The sequence below is a fragment of the Sceloporus occidentalis genome, unplaced genomic scaffold (genome assembly GCF_023333645.1).
Source record: "Sceloporus occidentalis isolate IW3139 unplaced genomic scaffold, rSceOcc1.0.p SCAF_24, whole genome shotgun sequence".
NCBI lineage: Eukaryota > Metazoa > Chordata > Lepidosauria > Squamata > Phrynosomatidae > Sceloporus > Sceloporus occidentalis.
This window is the reverse complement of record NW_028317004.1, coordinates 3,325,088-3,348,285: the sequence shown is the minus strand read 5'-3', so window position 1 is coordinate 3,348,285 and position 23,198 is coordinate 3,325,088.

Here is a 23,198-nt window from a genome sequence, read left to right as displayed (position 1 = left end):
CTTACAGCCACCCTGTACCAGCATGTACTGGCTGACTTGGCATGATAGGAGTGTGATTGCTAACAGCAATCACAGTCCCATCATGCCTAGGTTCCAGCATTTACTGGTTGGATGTGTAAGTGCTGGAACCTAGGCATGATGGGACTGTGATTGCTGTTAGCAATCACACTCCTATCATGCCAAGTCAGCCAGTACATGCTGAAACCTAGCTAGCTGCCCCCCTTGTGTATTGATGCTGCCAGCAATATGGGGTCTGAACATCACTTACAGCCACTGGCTGTACTGGCTGGCTGCCTGGGTATGATAGGAGTGTGATTGCTGTTAGCAATCACACTCCTATCATGCCAAGTCATATTGATATTTTTTTTTTTCCAATTGTGGTGTGTTACCTACAAAAAATTTGAGTTATTATTATTATTATTTTTAAAGGTGGGGGGTCATTTTCGGTTTTGGCTAAGTGAACCGTGAACATTTTGGTCCAGAATGTTCATTTTTTTTGCATCCCTAGAATAAATAGAACGATTTCATTTTTCATTATCCTGAGTCCTGAATTTGTAGTCACAAAACTTTCTAGGCCCAGAAATCAGTGAGAGGAAAAGTAAAGGTTTTGTGTCATTTAATTTATTTTAATCTGCATATTTTATTAAAGGCCATATTTTCTCACAGTGAAAAATGAGTGCGGCCCGCGCACGTATACAATTCTGATGATGTGGCCCACTGCAGAAAAATCTTGGACACCCCTGGGGTAGACAGTGAGAAGGGGGGTAGGGAGAGGGTAGCTGGTGAGAAGGGGGGGTAGGGAGAGTGTAGCTAGTGTGAAGGGGGCGGTAGGGAGAGGGTAGCTAGTGAGAAGGGGGCGATAGGGAGAGGGTAGCTAGTGATAAGGGAGGGTAGGGAGAGGGTAGCAAGTGAGAAGGGAGGGTAGGGAGAGGGTAACTAGTGAGAAGGGGGGTAGGGAGAGGGTAGATAGTGTGAGAAGGGAGGGTAGGGAGGGGGTAGATAGTGTGAGAAGGGAGGGTAGGGAGGGGGTAGATAGTAAGAAAGTGTGAGAGGGGGAGAAGGGGTAGATAGTGTGAGAAAGGGGAGAGGGGGTAGATAGTGTGAGAGATGGGGAGAAAGTGGGGATCTGATGGGGAAAATGCTGTCTCCCCCCAGATTTTTAGGGGTTCCTACGCCCATGATGAAAACAAAGTTCATGACATTTAAAAATGAGATCATTGAGGTATAGGACTTTAAATCTACTGCCTATATAAACTATATGTGTCACAAAACACTGCTTCTTAAAGACATAGCCACCACATAATGTTTAAAGAATTTCTCTACAATATACACCATTACTTGCCACAATGGAATCTCTGGTCAATAAATGTAATTAATTAAGAAGTAGCGGTGGGAGCATAAATATGCAAGTATAGAAGTAGTCTAAGAGACTCAACAAATGCAAGTTGTCAGGGAAATACATGCCTGGTTGTACACATTGGTAATTACGTGACCATTATACAAACACTCTGGACTCTAGACTTCAGAGCTGATTTTTTAAAATGAAACATTCCAGAATACCCAGTTTTAGTCCAGAAATCAAGGGTACATGCACATATATTCTCTATCTATACTCTTTTGTTTGTGTCCCATATACAGAGAAATATTTGTGCAACTCTTAGTGGGTTGCAGAAAGAAAGACTGATGTCCTTCAGTTGCAAACAGTGTTTTTCTTAAAGGGACAGGGTTTTCAGCCTGGTGTGACAATGCTGAAAACCAGTCCTGCTAGAACTAAAGCTACAACCGTCATTAACCTCACTATAACTTCTAAAATGCACAAAGGGTTCAGTATGTGGCTGGTGTTATAACCATATGGGACCATTACTTAGCTAAAACTCAGAAGCGACAAGGAAAGTCTTTGAATGAACACTTCTTCAAAGACACAATGTTAATTTGTTAATACACATATACCACATAATCATCTCAGAACAATTCAAGTGGTGTATTTGGAAACAGATCAAACAAATATGATTCATTTTTCAAGGGGCTGTGCCAATGTTTTGAAAAACAACTTTTGGAGCAAAATGTAAAAATTGCTCTTAAAATATAAGCAGGCATATGTTACATACTTACAAAATGTTTTGAGCTATTCCCTCCAGAAATACAGAATCTTTAACGTACCAAATATAACTAGTACTGTAGGCTTGGGTAAAGACAGATGTATCAAATCAATGGTAATATACAACAATTCATGATATACAGTAGTGGGGGCACTACCATGTTTTTTTAAAAAACCATAGCCTCCTACAGCGCATGAAAATATAGTCCTAATGTGTATGGATTAATAACAGAGAGACATTATGTATATCAATATACAGATGCCCAAAGACTTGTAAAAACACATTAGTCATACAGCAACACACTTACATGTAACACATTGAGCCATAGTGACCTTTTTTAATATCTTCTTTATTTCACGTGTATATCTGCTATAGTTCATGTGAGATTCATCGTTGATCAACAAGCTGTCCCTTTTATCTTTGGAGAAAACTTTGATAATGTCTCACTTGTTAAACAATATTTTTTTAGACTAGTAGCCATAATCATTACTTTTCTAGAATAGACAGAACAACCCATTTATACATAGAGCAAGCAGCTGTGTTACTGAAAAAATAATTTTAAAATGTTCTAGCTAAGACAGATGATTAAAAGGTCAACTGTATCAAATGTTAAATCAGGCTTTTGTTTTAGGCCACCGAGGTGGATAGAATCCCATTTTGAGCACTGTGTCACAACTGTATGAGGGCCCTCAATTCAATGGTGGTCCTAAGCTACTTTATCTACTTATAAATCTTATAAGTAGATATGTACCACCTCTGTTTAGCCAACTCTCCACCATTCTTTGAATTTTGTTTATTTTTACCTTTATGAATAGTTGTGTAAATGTGTAAATGTTCACTAAGGATATGTCAAATTTCACAACCTGGTATCAGAGTAATTTTGTTACTCAGCTGGTGTCTTAAATTTTCATTACAGGCAATATAGGGTTAATATTTAATGCAATTATTCCTTAAATGATGCATGTCATTTTTCAGATTAATTAATTTAGAAATAATCTAGATATGTGCAGTATTTGTTCCCAAGGACTCAAGCGAGCATATTCACTGAACAGCGAGTAAAGCTGTTGTAAGATGATGCTTATAAATGGCTATCCCAAATGAACCTATACAGAATAAATGGTGAAGCCCCTATAATAATGCTGTGATATCTTTGAAAAATACCATAATTGTTTTACTGGGGTAAACTGGGATAAACTGGACTGGGGATTAAAATCAGCACTGGCACTTTAAGGCCAGTGGCTCTTAAGTGATATATATATGTGGCACATGGTCACCAGACAGCTCAGCACGTCTTGGCTAGGAAACTCACCATGTTTGGCTCTTCATCATGTCTGTAAGATGAAATATCTTTTCATACTGAAACCCATGTACGACTAGGAGTTTGCCAATGTCTGAATTTTTATATGAGACAAATTTCTAGTTACGTTTTCAATCAAAGGTAACATTTGGTATTTGCTTGGCTGCAGCATTCATCAACCAGTGCTGTTGGTCCAGAATGTAAGTTCCAGTATGTTAGGTAGAAGACACACACTGCAAAGTATCTGAAAAAGGAGTACTGCTGCTACCACATTTCATTCACCAAATGTACAAATGAGCCCTTAAAGCACAAACGTTTCACAGCACACTGTCTCTTTCTCAATGTGCCCATCCCTGCGTTCACACCACACACTCGTACTTATAAATACAAAGTCACGCATAACACATTGCAGATTAAATTTTATTTGACCTGAAGCCATGAACATTATTATCCCTTTGTTTAGGAGAGACAGAAAGGTGCCGCTTCTTCATGGAAGGAGCTAGTCACAAAGTCTAGGGTGTTCATGTAAAAAAAGGCACATTCTTAATTAAGCAAAGTGAAATTCATTTCCAAAACAACTTTCTTTAGAAGAACATTTGTAATTGTTAACAAACCATTATTTTTACAGTTCTAGGAACTGCTGTAAAAAGCTAAAATTGCTCTTTGGAATTACAGTGAATTACAAGGAGATATATCATATGTGGAGTTTGAGATATTATTCATATTATGTTGTTTGGGTCTACCGAACATTTTTTGCATGTTATTGTATTATAGGATTGCCATATTGGCAAGGACACATAAAGATTTGACATGTACAGCACTACCCTTCTGTATGTGGATTTTTAACCGAATAACATTCACTTATCTGAAGCATGTAGTATGTATACATCCCACATACTACAAGGCAGCACTTATCTTATAGCACCATTATTGTTAATTTACCAATAGTTGCTCATAGGTTCTATATACTAATATAGACTCTTACTTTTAAACCAAACATCCCAAAACCAATTACACTGCAAAACAAAAGCATAGTTTTGATAAACGGGTTTAGTTATACTGAAAATATTGAAGGTGACAGGACCTCTTTAAACATTATATGAAACAAACTGGTGCTTGGAATACCCACCCAAGAAAACTACCAAAATTAGCAAGGACACCCATGGGAAAAATGAGCACTGACTCGTGGAAGTCAAAGGGTTAATAGTATTACACAGGTAAATGTTGCCATATGAGAAAAATGCTCTGTTATCAGCAGTTTTGTTTCCCTCTTAACATTTTGTTACAGGAATTGAATGTAATACACTAAATGTATACTGATGTCATGGGGTGGGATTGTTCTCATCAGGCAGTGAAACGAATATGAAAGAAACATAAAATAAATATCTGTTTGCCATTAATAAGTCTGTACTTTAAGTACATGCCCTGAGATCTTCTGTGCAGCAAAATGCCTTCATTAAATGATTTGTTCCTTTTTTAAATCATAAATTATCATCTGCTTGGGGTACAGTATTTATGTTTACATGTTTATTTTAAAACCTAATTATATATTTATGCCAAACACCTCCAAATGGAACACAATGTCTGGAATACTAACTTAAGGTTCTTCTGTTCCATAAGCAAATGATGCAGTTATCTGGAGGTGCAATCACCTTCATTGGCCTGTAGCTGCATAATATTAATAATGAGACCTGCGTTGAAGCTCCCACTACATGACCGAGGAGAAGTAGAGTCAGGTGCCAGTTGATTTTTCTTTGTATGTTGTTAATCGAGCATTGCTATCATAAATGATGCTACATGACATCAACACGAAGGGGGATCTGTCAACATGATGGTCATTGCTGGCATATCTAAAATAATATTAAAATACTCATCAATATGTATTATGAACTTCATATGATGAAACACTGTCCTTTAGAAGTCAGCGATTGGACAGAAAGGCTGAAGTACAGATAAAAATCAATCAGCTGTAGAATGAAAAGGACCTATAACCATGTAGCTAACTTGAGTAGAAAGTGAAGAATGGTTGTTTGGACAGCACCTGGAGGAGTCACATTTATTTAACAGAGATGTATATATATATATATATATATACATATAAAACAGTCATCTCTTTATTACAAAGTTTCTCCTGAGATGTCAGCAAATATCAACACTGCGAATGAAAGCAGCTGTCGGCACCTAATATTGCTGTGCATATTATTAACTCGGACAATGTAATATACTCCCAAAGCTTCAAAATGTAGTATAGGTACATAGTCAGAATAAATTAATGGAATTTTTGCAGATATTACAGCTCTACCATTGGTACATCCTGAAATGGCAACAAGACATCTATATATCATACTCTTTGTCAGCCATTGTATAACTTATTTATATAATATTTACCCCCTATACCTTAACTGCAATTCATTGCACACTTTGGTTTATTCTCACAATCTTTTGTTGCAGCTAGAGTAAAACCCTTACAAGTGTGGGAGGCACTTGTAATGGTTGTACTCTAGATGCAACAAAATGGAAATGAGCAAGGTGTACAATTTGCAAAATACACACCAAAATAGCTAATAACAGTGACCACCATCTAAGTTAGCACCTAGACTTGTATGTTCGATAACCTTTATTAGCACATGGGGTGTCAGCATAATAACAGTTTGCGATCGTGAGTTTTGTTATGCTCATTTCATTTTTTCATTTCATTTTTTCTCAGCAATGTTTTATGCAAGTGAATGTGTTTGTTGCGAGTCTCATGGCTTACAGCTATAAAACCTGGGGTAAATACTTTTCATGTGGGGAATTGAAGCTTTTCCCAGGTTATTATGTGGGTTACATCTAACGTGTCGGCTATGCACAAGGAGACAGAGACACAGAATCACTTGTCCGAGAAGGTAGTGAGAGAACGCAAGAGTTTGTGAGAGCAAGAGTGTGAGTAACAGTGAGTGAGCATGTGAGTAAGATAATACTGTTTTATCCTTCTACTAATGTGTATTTTTTCTTTAATATGGCACCAAAGTCTAAGGGTATGGTTTATTATCTGGACAATACGGTATATATATAATGGACAAAAGATTTGGTACACCTGACCATCACACCGCATTCTAAATACATTCTAAATAGACATTAATATGAAGTTGAATCCCCCTTTGCAGCTATAAGAGCTTCCACACTTCTGGGAAGGCATTCTACAAGATTTCGGAGTGTTTCTGTGGGATTTTTTGGCTATTTATCCAGTAGAGCATTTGTGAGGTCAGGCACTGAGGTTGAAAGCATAGCATTGTCCAAAATATCTTGGAATGTCCCCTTCATCATACCAAGATAATGCTATGCTACCAACTTTGTGGGAACAGTTTGGGGAAATCCCTTTTCTATTCCAGCATGACTGTGCCCCAGTGCACAAAGCAAGGTCCATAAAAACATGGTTGGATGAGTTTGGTGTGAAAGAACTTGACTGGCCGTACAGAGCCCTGACCTCAACCCCATCGAACATCTTTGAGAAAAACTGGATCAGAGATTGCAAGCCAGGGCTTCTTGTTGAATGGCCAAAATTCCCAGAGAAACACTTCAAAATCTTGAGGAAAGTTTTTCCGGTATATTGTTATACAGTATATTTGTTATATTAAGTGTATTTTAGTACATTTCATAGCCATTTAAAAATAACACTTCTGAAGACATTAATGTAACTGCTGCAACTCTCAAAAAGATACAAGAAGAAACATTGAAATAAAGTGGCGGTTGCACTGTTGGATAAAAGGAGTAATATACAAGACAAGCATGTTATAATATATATAATAACACCATTAGGGCAGCTTGAACATATCCAGCACCCGTTGTTCCCCAGCTTCCCAAGGGGTTGAGCCCTCAAGATATTGTAGTAACAGCCATGTGTTGTGTTGGATCTAACTAAAGTAAAGTTGAGCACAAGGGTATAGCACAGGACAGGTAGTAAAAAGTTGACATAAAGTGGGCACAGGACTTCAGAAGTTCATACTAGCTAATATCTAGCCTTATATATATCTTGCAACTCTACTTTTCATATCTCAGACAAATAAAATGATTCTTACATGGAACTAAATAGCAAAATACCTCTAACCAAATGAAAGCTGCAAGCAATTAGCCAATTATAACAGCAAGACTGGAAGAATATGCCTGAAATATGCCAGTGGTACTCACTGGTGTAGGCATTTCTTCTGTAATTTACCAGTGGATGAAGCACCAGCTGGAAAATTACTATAGAACTGCCGTGACCTGTATGACCCATATAATCTGACTATGCTTCCTGATACCTTGAATTCACGGTCAGGCGTTGAGACGCCACAGCTGTATATGTGTAAAGATTTCCATGTACTTGTAGAACAAACCATTTAAAATTCTGCTTTTTAGAAAGCAAGGCAATGGTTTTGTGTAATACAGTGGCAATGTTCTTCCTTGTAATGTGTGCTTATGCATTCCAAATATAATAATTTTAACTCAATAATAACTTAATAACACATACACATATATAAAAAATTAGATTAGTTTTAACTTTCAAAAATGGAAACCTCCAAGGGCCCTAAAAACTGATAAACATCTTCTCACAATTAAAAATAAAATAAAAGAAAATGTACACTTAGTATACAAAAATATTCAGTATATACCGTATTGGCTCGAATATAGGCCGCACCCGAATATAGGCCGCACCCTTAAAGTTTGGTGTTATTTTAAAGAATTTTCCACATTAGTGGAATGGTAAAACAGTATTTTATCTAATGAACAGGCATTCATGTACTTTAACATTTTTTTTATCTATTATACAGTTTGTCAGCAAACTTTGCACTTTACTTATAGATATGCTCCTCTTCCCCCTGATATGCCACTTTGCTCTGCTGATATGCTTTATAACCCCTGATATGCCACTCTGCCCCCAAGATATGCTTTATAACCCCTGATATGCCACTCTTCCCCCCAGATATGCCACTCTGTCCCTAATATGCTCTATAACCCCTGACATGCTTTATGACCCCTAGATATGCCACTCTGACCCCCCAGATATACTCTATGCCCCCTAGAAATGCCCACCCATCCCCTAGAAATCCACGCCCCCCCAGATATGCTTTATGCCCCCTAGAAGTTCCACTCTGCCCCCCTGATATGCCACTCTGCTTCCTAGAAGTGCCAATACCCCCCACGACTTACCAATGCACCCCCAGACTCCCTGGTGTCTATCGGGGCCGGCCGGTGAACGTCTGTGCGATACGCGTAGACAACATACGCTGCCGGCACTTCCGCAGGGGCTTCGAATGGTGGAACACTGGAAGGTTATGTCACGCCGGTGCTCCACCATAGAACCCCCGGCGGAAGTGCCGGCAGGTTGTCTAAGCGCATCGCGCAGATGTCCACAGCTGCCAGAGAGGACGATCCAGGTGCTGCTAACCGCAGCATGGATAAATGAAAAAAAAAAACACCCGCTAAACCCTGAATATAGGCCTATATTCGGGCCAATATGGTATATAGAACTTGTATATATATTCATATATCAAATACAATAATATTGTTAAAAATGCAGCTAGAACAATTAACCTCTGAAGCATGTATGAATTGAACATGGGAACCTGGGTCAGTTAGATGGCAACATTGTTATAACATGTTCTGGTTTTCTGTATGACCAGGTACAGCTGTATTAATCTGAAAGATCTACATCTTGGGGTGGTGGCAAGGGATGAAGATGTTCAGTGGGCTAAATGTGATATCTGAGGGTATTCCAGGGTTGAGAAGTTATGGTTTTTCATTGATAATCCCAAACTGAAGCTCTCTCTTTTACCACATGGTCATAAAGATAGCAGAGAGAAGTAGAGTAACCGATCAGTTGCTGTAAGTGGACGAACACATGAATGTCCCATCAACTTTTTGGTTTTCATGGGAAGGCCTCGGTTGCGAGGCAGTCCTGCAAATCTTAAAGAAACTGGTTTGTGGAATAGTGCCTGTGTGAGCACGTCTTGAGATTTTCTACAGAATGTACCAGTATGTCCAACACATCTTTTGTGGGCGTATCGGAACATCCATAAGGTAAGTAAGGGGTTAAACTTTTGCATGGGACTAAATAAACCTCTTATCAAACAAAAAACATTCAATAAATCAATTTTACCAGCAAAAGCTAAAAGATATCCCTGGTTGGATTACTGTTTGGTCAACAATTATTCCTGTCTAAGTCACCTGTGCTCATTCAGAAATATGCTTAGTGCTTTATGAGCAGGCAAAGCACCAGCTGGTAGATTAGTATATCACGTGAAAAAGGTACAGTGTTTCTGAAAGTCAGGGTCAGATCTTACACAGCTGTATATGTGTAAAGATTTCCATGCATTGCCAGAACAAACCATTTATATTCCTGGAGTGAACTTTTTACATTTATTCTTTCTTCAATAGATAAATTAATGGAATGCAACTGAGAAAAGGTACAGTGTCTCTTAAAAAAGTGAATCAGTGGGAGAAAAATGTATCTAATGAAATCAAAAGGAGGACATTCTGTTGCCATTTGAATTATTAGGATAGGATAACCGGGTATATAAGAAATGTATATATATAAAGATGGAGGCAAAACACACGGGTACTCCTTGTTTCTGTGTCTTTATTGAAACATATTAACTGCTTCTCTTCCTGTTCAGGAGGAAGGAGGAGATAACAACATAAACTTTATTTATACTTATCTTAACCATACAATTGTATCACATAGGCTATAGCACTGTGAGAGCACTTTCAGATTATATCTCAACACCCCTACTTGCTCTCAAGTGTTTAATCCCTTTTTTTTAATATACATGACTTACATTCCAAACATATAACTCAAAAACTTTTCTAACTTGAGTTTTGTTGCAGGTTTAGTCATAACATCTGCTACCATCTTGTCTGTTGGACAATACTCAAGAACTGTGTTACCCTCACTGATTACTGATCGAATGAAGTGGTACTTGATATCAATATGTTTGCATCTCTGTCGGCAAACAGGATTCTTTGAAAGGACCTTGATTGTCACCAAAAATTGTTACTGGTTCATTGTGATAACCATTGTCCATTCCCTTGAGTAACTGCACAAGGTACAGACTTTCCTGCGTGGTTGCAGCCAATGCCATGTATTCAGCTTCATATGTAGATAAAGCTACTGTGGACTGTTTCTTTGACTTCCATGCAATCAGTGGACCTTTCTTTGTTAGACTAAAGCAAAATCCAGTCGTACTTCTTCTATCGTTCACATCAGAGGCCCAATCAGCATCGCTATACGCTTCAAGTTTCAAGTTCTCACTACACTTTCTGTAGCAAAGCTCATAGTCAATAGTACGTTTTAAATACCTCATCACATGCTTAGCTGTGACTAAATGTTGTTCTGTTGGTTCTGATAGGTATTGTGACAGTTTACTGATTACCCAGCTTAAATCTGGTCTTGTACAGGTCATTGCATATAACAAGCTTCCTACTATCTCTCGATATCTTTTTGTATCTACCAGATCATTGTGATCATTATGGTCCAACTTCTGTTCACATGGTGTTGATCTGGGTTTGCAATCTGTCATTCCAAACTTCTCCAGAATCTTTGATATGTATCTCTTTTGGTTCATCTTTACCAAACCATCACTTTGTTCAAAATCAATACCTAGGAAATGTTTGATCCTCCCAAGGTCTTTCATCTTAAATTTTGCTGTGAGCATTTTCTTCACGTCAGTGAGTACTGTTTCTTCACTGGAGCCAATAATGAGATCATCAACCCATATTAGCAATATTACTCTCTCATGTCCAGAATGTTTGACATATACACAGTGGTCTGCTGGGTTTTGTTCAAACCCATTCTCAGTTAAATGATCATGCAGCATCTTGTTCCAATTTCTACCTGATTGTTTTAGACCATACAAGGACTTGTTCAATTTTAGAACTAGTCTCTCGTTTTGTTTGGAGTCTATCTCAAATCCCTCTGGTTGTTCCACGTAAACCTCACAATCAATGGGAGCATGTAGTAGGCTGTTTTCACATCCATCTGGTGAAGAAGTAAACCATACTGTGCTGCCAGTTGCATAAAAATACGTACGGATATAATGTTCGCAGTTGGAGAAAAAATTTCCTTGTATTCAATTCCCTTTACTTGACAATAACCTTTAGCAACATATCTGGCTTTGTACGTTTCTAATCCGTCAACATCATTTTTCACTGCAAACACCCATCGTCCCCCCACTGAACATTTACCTTTTGGTAAGGTGAAGGTGTAATTTTCTTTCAATGAATCAATTTCCTCTGTCATAACATTAAACCAATTCTGTGACTGAGGTGGGCTTATAGCTTCTTTAAAGTTTTGTGGTACATCAAACACCTTGTAGCAATAATCAATGTTTGTTAGTATTTGATCATCACATTCCACTTCTGAAACATAGTCCTCCAAATACTGAGAAGTTTTTCTGTCTTTTTTAGGATAACGTGTACTATGGTCATTCCCTGCTTGACCATTGTCCTTGCTCTTCAAAGTTTCTTTTTCGGAAATTTGAATCGAGTTTGGACACTCAGTTTCAGTTGGTTTATAGGGTACACAGTTCTCCCTATGGCATTCCTCATCATCATGTAACAGGTCAGTTTGAGTCTCTCTTTCAAAAACTCTCTTTGTGATAAACTTCACAAGTCTGTGTTTAAGGACCTTTCCAGTGTCTGGGTAAAATACTAGGTAAGAAGGACTGTTCTTGTCATAGCCAATGAAAATCCCTCTCTCACATTTTGAGTCTAGTTTCTTTCTGTCGTACCTGTATGCAAAACACTCTGACCCAAAAACTCTCATCTTAGAAAGATTAGCTTTTCTGCCCATTAAAAGGTAATATGGAGTTTGTGCTAAACGGTTGTTAAAACACCTGTTTTGGATATGAGCGGCAGTCATTAATGCATAGGTCCATAATTCTTTTGGTAATTTACTCTCAACTAACAGACATATTGCCATTTCAAATAGCGTTCTCCAATTTCTCTCAGCAGTCCCATTTTGGTGGGGTGAGTAAGGTGCTGAGGTTTCATGTCTTATGCCTCTCTTATTTAGCAGTGACTTAAAGCTGCTTGCCATAAACTCTGTACCATTATCAGATCTTATACATTTTATGACTCCATACAAGGCTGTGTCAGCAATAAACCTTTCAGTGGCTAACATTGCATCACTCTTGTTTTTTAGGAAATATACAAATATTGCACCAGAGTAATCATCAGTGAATGCTATTGTATATCTGAAACCTTCTTTAGCTGATGGTTCTATAGGACCTGCTAAATCAGTGTGTACTAGCTCTAATATAGCTGTGGCTCTTGTATCAGATTCTCTGTTCCTGCTCTGAACACATTTTCCTTGAATGCAAACTTCCCAATTTAGATTAGACTTAATTTTCATTCCTTCTACCACATTTTGTAGTTTTGCAATATCATCATAATTACAGTGACCTAGGATTTCATGCCATGTTTGTATATCATGACATTCATGACAACTGTCATCATTTTTAACAAAAACATTCAGATAGTAAAGTCTATTGTACTTCTGAATTGTGAATTTGGTACCGTTTTTATGCACGAGTTCATTCCTGCCTTGCTGGAAGCTGACTAATGCTCCACTGTTTGTTGCTGTATCTACAGAGAAGATGTCTTGGGGGTATGAAGGTATGTATAACGCATTCTTCAGTGTTATCATCTTTTGCTTTCCCTCGCTGTCAAGCAAACAAACCTCTGCATCGCCTCTTCTCAGCGCCACACCAGTTGTCTTTTTTCCATCTGCAAGTTCCATTGAATGTTTCTCCGGTTTAAAAGTGTCATCAAAGCTCTTAAATTTTCTGATGTCAGTAATTATATGGGACGTTGCTCCTGTATCAACCATTAGTCCCTTTAGTTTTAACTCATCTAGTGGGTCATCTCTAATTTTAAAAGCAAACGAGTGTCTGTGTCATCTGTTGCTTGTCTGACATTGTCTTTCCTGCAATTTGCATCTTTGTGTGTTGAGCTTTTGCAATAGCTACACCACAGCGATTGACCTTTATTTTTATTGTTTGAACACGCTCTGGCCCTGTGTCTCTTTTGGCCGTAATTGTAACAAACAATGCTAGGATTATCTCTCTCTTTAAATCTTGGGAGTTGTGTTACTCACTTTTAATATATTATCATTAATTGCACTGCTGCTGTATTTTTCAGTATCCTCAAAACTTCTCAATTGTGTTTTAAACTCTGCAAAAGTTACTTTTTCATCCCCTTGAGTAATGTGGATGGCAAATAGTTTAAATGATTCAGGTAAACCTTTCAAAATCATTGCAATCAACAGTCCGTCACTTAATGTTTCTCCAGCATTTCTCAGTGCTGTAATGGCTGTCTCTGCACGTATAATATAGTCAGTTACGCTCTCATTTACAGCCTTATGTAGAGATGTTAGTTCAGTATATAAACTGATTATGCGTGGCTTTCCTTTACCTGCATAATAATCTCTCAGTATTTGAAGTGCTTTTCTTCCATCATCAGCTGCTTCTCTCATAACCAGGGACAAACTTTTATCATCTAAAAATTGAATTAATTCAGCATATGCTTCTTCATTCTTACTGTTATCTTCATCCTCATCTTCAGTGTCTGCAGGCACATTCAGGATGGTCTTTTTAAGATTCATTAACTTCAGATGTCCCAAGAACTTATCCTCCCAAAGTTCATAATTCTTTTCATCTCCATCAAAGCAAAGTCTGCTCCATCGGTTTCCTGCATCCTTCCTGGGCCCATAACCTGTTGCCATTTGAATTATTAGGATAGGATAACCGGGTATATAAATTTCTTATATACCCGGTTATCCTATCCTAATAATTCAAATGGCAACACATTCTAAGTATGCACATGGGGGTTTCAATAGAAAAATGTCAGTAGCAATACTAGCAAAATTAGTTTTTTTAAAATATTTAAATAAAGTTGAATAGCTCTTTAAGTGTGCTCATCTTTCTTTGGTTTCTTTTTGTGGTATTAAAAAAACATGGAAAGCTTTCTTTGGATTGTTAGTCTGAATTAAGATGTTAAAACTCATGGGAACTGCAGTATGACCCAGACCAGGGAGTGAGCACTCAGTGTTCTATGAGTGTAGAGTTCCAGAATTTCCAGAAATAGTTTACAAATACACTCATAGTTAATGTGAATAACAAGCTCTAGGCTCTTACTGTGTAGGAGTATTGTCTGGTGGGTTTAAATTTGCAGTAATGTGCAGCCAAATCCTTAACACCCACTTGTACATCATGTATTTATTCAATAATAAAAATATCCATAATCGTTAATGCAGCATGTCTGAGCTTTCCCTGAATTTCATTTTCTTTGTATAATATCTTAGTCACAACAATAGAAATGGGATATTGTATTAAGAAATCACGCATCACACTCACAGAGCATGTCAAGCAAACTCTTATCTTAAGTAATTACTAAAATGGATACTGCATAACTGCCACATTCGTCTCGCAAAAGCCCCTTTGCAGGAGAAGCAAGTGCTTTAGGACACTTGTATGTGTCCATGTGATTATGGCATCACTTAATGGTACAGAATTATGTTAAGTTAAGCAGTTTATACAATACTGTGTTGCCTCTTGTTCAGTCACGTGGAACACATCATTTTATTTATTTCAATTGTTCTTTTCCTCATTTGTTTCTTTCCATTTTTTAAGGCTACTGCATGGAAGCTCTTCTGGTCTTTCAGCATGGGTTAATGCTAATAGATGAGGAGAGATGCACTAAGCTGTGATGAAATTCATTTTACCATAGACAGCAATTTGGACAATTGAATGAGGCTGCAGGTCAAGTGGTGGGCACTGCCAGGGGGCACAGCAGATATCATAGGTTTGCACAAGCATACTCTGCCGCCGTGTAGTAACTAAGTCTTATGGTGGAATTTAGTACCCTGTGGCTACTTAGGAGTTTAGTGATTTACTGTGCATTATGAAGGGCCAACTCAGGGAGGTATCTCTTGCCAAAAGGACTGAACTGAACAGAAATGTTTGAAATACCTTGATAACATAGCTGCCAGTAGTCCTGAATATGAATGTGATTGTTCTGATAGGTGATGTCCAGACTGTCAACTGCCCCAGCAAAAGTCCCATTTATTGGGACTGCTGGCATCTTGGCATGTGACATATGACATAGAGATTTGTTAAGCATATTGTATACATTTGAATTAACAAAATTGTTAGGTTTTGATGAGCATGTATATTTTTTGAATCTCCATGTGATGGTCCCACACAGATAGGATTTTAGGCAGTGTTCCTATTGGGCAAGATGTTCAATTATCTTCTTAGGTTGGAAGGTTGCGATTGAATGAAAGTGACTGGAAATGCATTATATTGCATAGGGTCTTTTAAAATGCAGGGCAGTAGTGATTTAAATGTAACTCCGTAGTACACATTTTCCATTGGTTACCTCGACTATTATTCGCAGTTACGGAAAATATTGAGCCTTTGAGAGGCAGTAATTTACACAGCCGAATTCCGATAAAATAGATGGAGTATTTTTAGTGTAGTCTAGTTTAAAAACTTAGTTTAATGCTGAAGTGGAGGATTTTATCATATATGTCCCACTCATAGTACCCTCAATATTGCATTATACTGGAAGGATCAAAGCATGACAAGAAAAAAGATTTATATTTAGGTTTTTCCACAAAATTATAAAGGTCTATTTAAAAAAAAAAACTAAACATAAATTAAAAACAAAATAATTTATGTAAAAAAAGAACACTAGTTTGTTAATAAATGACTGGCTTTTAATTACACTTTGTTAGAAAAACATAGAACGCATTGTTAGAACAGAATATTTCTGACTAGCTGGTTGTAGCTATCCAAATCCAACCAACTTCTCTAAGACCAGATTCTGTGGACTTGATTTCGAAACAAGCCATGCTGCAAACCGTGTCACTAGTAATATAAATTAAAATAACAAGTGTTAAAAACATCTATGTTAAATAATATATTATAAAGAGGCAAGTTAGCATAGGGTCAAGTGATATAGTTGGTGTTCAACCTGAGCCAACTTCCTGTTTAGGAGGCAGAGGTCCTCATGCACAACCATGAAGATTCCCTGAGGACAACTTAGTGGAAGTGGATGGAAGCACTTATCACTGGTTCCAGATCAGCTCTGATTTATGGTCCTTACGAAGAGCTATTCCAGGTATTTAGCTGGAGCCCACACCAGGCACTAATTAATGTGTAATTAGTGATTACACATTAATGCTAGGCAAACAGATACCATGTCCTAGAAGGCAGCACCTCTGGGGGTCCTATAAATGCACATACGTGGGGCGATATGCGTTTGGATCTCCCCCAAGCATCAGGGTTCAGAGAATACCAATTCTGGTTACCATCAGGCACAGTAGTATGCTAGCCTGTTAAGCAGACTAAACGATAGAAGAAACAGTGTGTAGTTTTCACATAAAATGACGGCTAGGCAGTATTGAATAGACTTCAGTTAACAGAACAAATCTGATTTTTTTGTTACATGACTAGTTCTTTCAGTAATGTTATAGAAAGTATTTGCACCAGATCACTCAGTAAAATGAACCCCTTATGACTTTCTAAGATATGACTAATGTAATTTATTGTTTGCTTTCAAGTTATGCACACACAAAATAGTACTCATAAAGTGTCTGATCCTGGATGCACTACATGTCTGTTTCCTTAGCATGTTTGGTTGTCTGAAGTTTTACGTAGTGTCCTTTACAACTGCTGTCTATGTGCAATGTTATGATTCAGGGACAGTGACTCAAAGGATAAAAGACTCGGACAGCCTTTATGAGATGGCAGGGCTAGACAGGAAAGTGAAATGAACACACGGGAAGTGAAACGAATATCCCAATAAAAACAATGTTGTTTTCAACCTACTAGTTCGTCTGGAAACATCTATATATTTTCTGACCTTTTTACACAATAGCACTACTGATGTTACAAGTGAGTTATTTCTAACTTGAAGGTAATTGCGAGTCTTTCTTGCTAACAGACTGTGAAGTCTTGTCTCCAAGTCCAAAGTGCTCATTGAAAGCGATATGTACAAAAGGCAAACTGTTTATAACATTTTATGTTACTTTAATGACTAGATTCTAATCTAATATTATTATTATTTTAATAATGTATTTATTTACTATTAATGATGTATGCAGCACATAAGGTATGTATTTAGGGTGTATTCAGTATCAGTAACCTGGGGGTTTGTAGGACAGTTACAAGTTTGCACTGCCTGATATATCACTATACATTATTACAGGTCAGCCCAAGTGAGCTTCTCCTGCAAGAAAAGCTTGGCTGGCCTGTATAATGTGTAGTAATATCAGGGGTTAAAACTTTGCACTCTCTTGCATTCTTCCTGCTTGCTGAATACAACCCTAAGGAAAAACTCTGTCTTATACTGTGCACTGTTACCTACATGGGCTGCATGTGCAACCTACATGTATGCACAAGTATTTTGATACATGGAGACACAATGGTGGAACATTTACATTTTTAGTGGTTTCTAGCATTATATCATGTAATACACTAAACTTGGTATCAAGTTTAACTTGTCATGAAATATATATGTATATATGGGTTTCTCTCTTCAAAGTGGAAGTTGATTGTAACCTAACTATAACTATAGAAAAGAAAATTGCCCCAGCTTCCAAAGGAGAAAAAATGTTCATCAACCCCAATAATGCTTAACACGGTGACCTGAAGGTTTAGTAATCAACTAATAATTTTCACAGCTAACTATAACACAAAGACCCTTAGGTTGCCATATTGACCATTTTCTGGACAGATGTAAATTGCTGCCCTTTTGTGATTTTACACATCCTACATATTGTAGGGCAGCACAATACTGTAAGTGTTGGTGACCACAGTATAATAAATGTATTTGTGCTTCAAAAATATGGTAACCCAACTTCTATCCTTCACCTCCAAGATCTACCCTAAAAAATGTAACTGACCTTGTATGCCTTAAGTAAAATATAGATTGTTTCAAGAGAAATGTTTTATTACGACCTGCGATAGACATTTCGCAGTTTGTCACAACGTGTGAACTTCAGCCTGACTACAAAGTAGCCTTAAGGTTGTAAGCCTTGAAGGAAGCCCTCTTTAACTTAAGCATCGGTTTGGGAAGGAAAGTACAAAGTGCTGTTGTGGAACTGTCCCTGTTACAGTGTGATTTAGGTGCATTTATTCTAGCAAGAAGGCTTATCAAAGTAATGATTTCAAACAGGAGTATAACAAGATGGCCCATTTAATTGTCACAACGTGGACACAGAATCCTTGAGACGTTGATGCAGAATGCTTGTAAATGCATCAGACATGTCACCCTACTAAGTATAAGAAGAATGGTGTAATGCATCTCTTCAAACAGGGATAGGGCAACCAAAGTTTACAGTGTCAGGGGGAGCCTATCTGTGCTTGGAATGCTAGGTGATGCGAGTTTCTTAAAAAACATTTTTAAAGAAGTGATGAAGCAAATCACTTTTAAGCCGATGAAAGCTGACAGAGTTTCAGACGTTGAGCAATAGGGAAATCCTCACACAAGAAATAGCATGGGAGAAAAACTTTCTGGGAGAAGTGAGAAACGAATCGCAGTCCCACAGAGAGCTAATGCAGATGAAGAAGCAAGAGAGCATAAGAAGAAAAGTGGCTTTTATTTCACCCCTTTGTGGAGTACTGAGTGTATACAGGGCCAGTAATTCCATGTACCCTATGTACAGGTCATTTTCACCTGCCTTGCAGAGTTCTTATGAACTGGAGACGTACTGTATCAGTGTGCACAAAACACTTTGTCCCCCCGATTAAATTCAAGTTCTAAAGCTTTGTTGCATACAGTTTGGCCTCATGCCTCCTTATAATTCATAAAGGGACAATATATAATTTCTCTAATTTTTATGTACAGTTTCTCAAGCTTTCTTTTAAATGATATGTTTCACTGTATGTCAACAGCATTGAATTGTACATTGTGTAATACTGTATGAAAAACATCATATTCAAACACATTCTATAATGTTTACAAACTTGAGGTTGCTTAGAAATTTCCTTGTCGATTAAAGTAACATCAAATGTTATTCACAGAAATACAGTGTAGATTTGTTATAAATGCCTATTGTAGCTGTAAACTGCAGATTTTTAATGGAATATCTTTATTCGGATACAGGGGCCCTTTATCAGCAACCATCACTCCTGTGTTCCAATGGCACATTGTGTTCGCTAATCCAAGTTTAAAAGGCTAATTGATCATTAGAAAACCATTTTTGCAATTATGTTACCACAGCTAAGTTACCCCAAACTTTTGGATGGTAGCGCACGTTAAAAGATACAGAATGTATACTGGATATGTGAGAAATAAACAGTATGTACCAGTATTAATTGATGGATGAGTCATGATCGTCTCACAGCCGTCTGGAAAGGTGGAAGACTGACAGCCAGCCAGCCAGCCAGCCAGCCAGATGAACCTTACTGCAAGAATTCACCGCATGGAGCAGTTGTCTATCTGTTTAGCGCCTCTGTAACATTCACTGAATGGTAAGCATGCCAGTAACTTTTGTTCAGTTGAATCACGTCAGTACAATAGCATTTCATAGATGTTGCCTAAAGCTGTTCACATTTTTAGATCACAGCATTTCAGGAGATCTGTCATTTTTCTACATTTTTTCTTCTATGTCATTCTTAAAATATTTATAAAAAATGAGGACCATCTTTAAAGTGGCAAAAAAGGGGGCAGCTGCCTTTGGATAGTCTTACCTTGGGGGCCTATGCCACAGTCTCTGGCAGCTAGGGTGACCACGTCGGCCATGTTTTCCAGGACACATATAATTTTTACATATTACTGACCAGCCCAGATAAAATGCTGCCCTGCAGTGTGTGGAATGTATAGACTTATGGAAAGGAACCAGTTAAGTCAGTTATACCTCCTCCATAGTGTGGGGCAGCATTTGATCTGTGCTGGTCAGCTTTATGTAAAAAGTATATGTGTCCTGGAAAACATGGCCGATGTAGTCACCCTAGTGCCAGCAGCTGCCCAGACCTCTCTGCCAACACTTCCTACTAGAGGCCTGCTCAACATTTGCTGATGGAATGCACCAGGATATTACCTGCACAAACCCCGCTCACACTTATGTTGGGAGCTTGCCCCATGCCTGACTATATAGATAGGGCATGCAAAGATTGCATAAAGAATATATCATATGACATTGACACATGTAATGTCCAACAATTTATAACAGAAGCCTAAACACAGGACAAAATATTCTGCTTGTGAATGAAATGCTGTGGATTTAATGAAACAAAAATGGTGTTATTTCAAGTTGATTCAGCAAAGTCATTCCAGGGCGGCAACTTTTTAGGGAAAACTGGACATGGCTTGCAGTTGAGCGACCTCAGTGGCTTTCCCCGGAAAGCGGCAAAAGATTTGCACGTGTACACACATAAAACATGGTAGTTATTAGACTTGTGCATTCGTATTTGGGCGAACATGACAACAAACACAAAAGGTGCGTTTTCGTTGTTCAGCCCGAATACCGAAGAAACGAATATGGCGGCGGTAAAATGTACATGAAGACACACAACACGAAGAATCTTCGTCTTTGTTCATCTACTAATCTGCCTGGTCCCTTCTCCATCTAGCCTACCTTATCTAACCATCATCGCAGGGGTTAACGGGAGCAGAAATCTGTAGGTTCACGTGAGAAGTTAAAGGTCGCCTGCAGGGGGCTCCTCTGGCGTTTAGCTCCTGACGGCGGAACTTGGCCTGGGGAGACCAATCCTGCTCTAAGAGTTTAAAGTCTGTACGAACAACTCTATGGTCGCTCATACGGACCTTTAACTCTTAGAGCGGAGAGACCAGGATTTTAAAAGTTTGTACGAGCGACTCTATAGGTACGGACCTTTAACTTCTGGAGCAGGGAGCATAAAACGACAAAAGAAAAGAAGAAAAAAAGCGAAAACGAAGAATGTACACATATATTCACCCGAACTGAACACAGGAAGGGGCGAATATTCGTGGAATACAAAGATTTTTTCCCCCACAAAGACGAACATGAACAGTTGGTCGGCTCCCAAGTCTAGTAATTATGAACAAACAGGGAACCTTAGCCTATATCCACTAGTGATGGCCCCAGGGTGACCTTTTATTTAAGAAAACATGTGTAAATATATATATATAAATATATATATATATATATACAGTATATATAACACATAAGCACAACAAGCTGCCCATATTTCATATGAACAAGCTGCCTAGTAAGGCCATGCATATGCATTAGTTAGCGGTCCTGGCATGCTGAGCATTTAGATACAACCCAATGTTGCTGTCAATCATTCTATAGTGGCTAACACTGCTAAACTATGACGCAGAGACATATATCCCAAAAGCTCAAATGGCCAAAGAGGAATGCATTTGTTCTTTAAGTTGTGTGTATGAAGATCAGCCTTACTGACCATTTCTAGGTTACATCATGCTCAATTTTTAGATATTTATGTAATGAACTAATTCAGAAAAAACTTGTTATGTATTGAAAGGTACGCTTGTATAACCATTTATAGTTGAGTAATGTCTTGCTTGCTTTGCTGATCCCTGTCTGGCCACTAGATTTGCAGCGCTTTAGAACTGAAACCTTCTGTTAACTGCTGTTCTTTTTACTAGAAATGCAACACAAAGCCACTTGTCTAATGTAATAATTATTTACACTGACACTGGATACATTTCAATCTCTTTATTTAGTTTCATTGGTAAACGTGTCCTTTTTAAGATTTGATATTGCATTACTTATTACAATGGAAGCAAGCAGAACACTGGCTGCCTGCTACATGGAGCCGCCAGCCACCTAATTTAACTAAACACACAAAACTTCTTCCTGCCTGTCTTCCACCTTGCAGCAGAACAATACTACATAAAAGTACCGGTAATTTGACCAATCACTTTGTCCAATTGCTCGGTACTCCCCACAAACTGCCATTACATAGGAGATAGATAGCTAGCAGTATGAGCCCATTTTGTCAGCTACCTATCGCCTCTCTAGCGGGCATTTTATGTGATCAGTGATCTATACTTGATCTGTGAGGGACTGGGGCTTCTTGCATACCATAAAATATAATAAGTGTTTATAAGGCCAAGAAAGCTGCACTATGTGGCCAAAGATACCACAACAAGCATTGTATCATCAATTTCATGCCTTTTAGTTCCCTCCCTTTTGCTCATCCACCTCTTACAAAAACTACCTGAACCTATCATCAGTAGTCAGCAACTTTAATAAGGTAGGGATACATTATTGTGGATAAAGATTAATTAACATGGCGGCTGATGTATAACCAATTCTGTGTAGAATCGATTTAGCTTCATCTCTGTTTAGCTACAGGTCACCGATGCCCTCATGCTTTGAGTTTGTCAGCAGCGCAGCAGCTATCTATATCAGTGACAGACATTACATCAGAATTGTAACAAATAGGATCTTGTGACTTATGTCCTTGCCAGTAAAGGCATGTGCCGTATGCTTTGCACAGGCAATGTGGCCTTTGTCTGTGCATTTTGTACCCTTACTGGTATGTGTAACTCATTTGGATTAGCACTGTCACTTTTCTTGTCACATTTTAGGGACATACATGGTGTCCTTAAATTAGCATATGCACATAATTTTTTTTATATTTTTAGAGTGCAATTATCCACATATAACCATATTTTCCACTTTCCCATCCGATCTTACAACAGGCATTCCACTTAATTTTCAAATGGAAACCAAATTTTAGCCATGCATAATATGCAAAAAGATTTTACAAATTAATATTTGGGGAAATAGACCACCCTCTTTTGGGAAAAAATGAATTAGGGGA